Genomic DNA, 1,626 nt, shown 5'->3' with positions numbered 1-1,626 from the left:
AAAAATTATTTGCTTATATAAACATGGGTTTATTTCTGGACTCTTGATTTTGTCCACTGGTCTGTGTGTCTGTTTCTCTGCCAATACCATGCCATTTTGATTATTTGTTGCTTTGAAGTTGGGCAGAGTGATACCTCCAGACTCATTCTTTTTTCTCAGGATGGCTTTGGCAATTCGGGGTCTTTTGTGCTTCCATATAAATCTGATGATTTTTTGTTCTGTTTCTTTAAAAAATGCCAATGGGATTTTGATGGAGGTTGCATTACATCTGTATATTGCTTTAGGTAATAAGGTCATTTTAACTATGTTGATTCTTTCAATACAAGAACATGGAATATCTTTCCATTTCTTTGTATCTTCTTCGATTTCTTTTAAGAGGGTCTTATAGTTTTCATTATAAAGTTCCTTCACATGTTTGGTTAGATTTATTCCTAGGTATTTTATTCTTTTTGTTGCAATTGCAAAAGGAATTATTTTTTCCACTTCTTTTTCTGACATTTCATTATTAAAGTATAGGAACGCTATGGATTTTTGAACACTGATTTTGTATCCATAAACTTTGTTGTATTTGCTTATTGTTTCTATAAGTGTTCTTGCGGAATCTTTAGCATTTTCTATATAGAGAATCATGTCACCCACAAATAGTGACAGTTTGACTAATTCGTTTCCTATTTGGATGCCTTTTATATCTTTGCACTAGCTAGGACCGCCAATGTTATATTGAATAAGAGTGGTGATAGTGGACAGCCTGGCCTTGTTCCTGATCTTAGAGGGAAGGTTTTTAGTTTTTCACCATTAAGTATAATGTTGGCTGAGGGTTTGTCATATATGGCTTTTATTATGTTAAGGTACTTTCCTTCTATACCAATTTTGTTAAGTGTTTTGATCATAAATGGATGCTGTACCTTGTTGAAGGCTTTTTCAGCATCTATTGATATGATCATATGATTCTTATTTTTTAATTTGTTTATGTGGTGTATCACATTAATCGATTTGTTTATGTCGAAACATCTCTGTGCCCCTGGAATGAAGCCCACTTGATCATGGTATATAATCTTTTTAATTTGTTGCTGTATTTGGTTTGATAGCATCTTATTTAGGATTTTTGCATCTGTGTTCATGAGAGATATTGGTCTGTAGTTTTCTCTTTTTGTGTTATCTTTACCAGGTTTTGGTAACAGGATAATATTGGCCTCATAAAATGAGTTGGGAAGTATCGCCTCCTCTTGGATTTTTTGGAAGAGTTTGAGAAGAATAGGTATTAAACCTTCTTTGAATGTTTGGTAGAATTCACTGGTGAAGCCATCTGTTCCTGGACTTTTACTTTTTGGTAGGTTTTCGATGATTGTTTTAATTTCCATACTGCTGATATGTCTATTTAGATTTTCCAGTTCTTCTTGATTCAGTCTAGGAAAGTTGTATTTTTAAAGTACTGGTCCATTTTTTCTAGGTTATTAAATTTGGTGTTATATACTTTTTCATAGTATTCTTGTATGATCCTTTGTATTTCTGTGATGTCAGTCATAATTTCCATTCCACTCTTTCATTCCTGATTTTGTTTGCATCCTTTCTCTTTTTTCTTTAGTGAGTCTAGCGAGGAGTTTGTCAATTTTATTAACCTTCTCA

Source organism: Pteropus vampyrus, unplaced genomic scaffold (genome assembly GCF_000151845.1).
Source record: "Pteropus vampyrus isolate Shadow unplaced genomic scaffold, Pvam_2.0 Scaffold18, whole genome shotgun sequence".
In the NCBI taxonomy this organism is placed as follows: Eukaryota; Metazoa; Chordata; class Mammalia; order Chiroptera; family Pteropodidae; genus Pteropus; species Pteropus vampyrus.
This window is presented reverse-complemented; position numbering follows the sequence as displayed.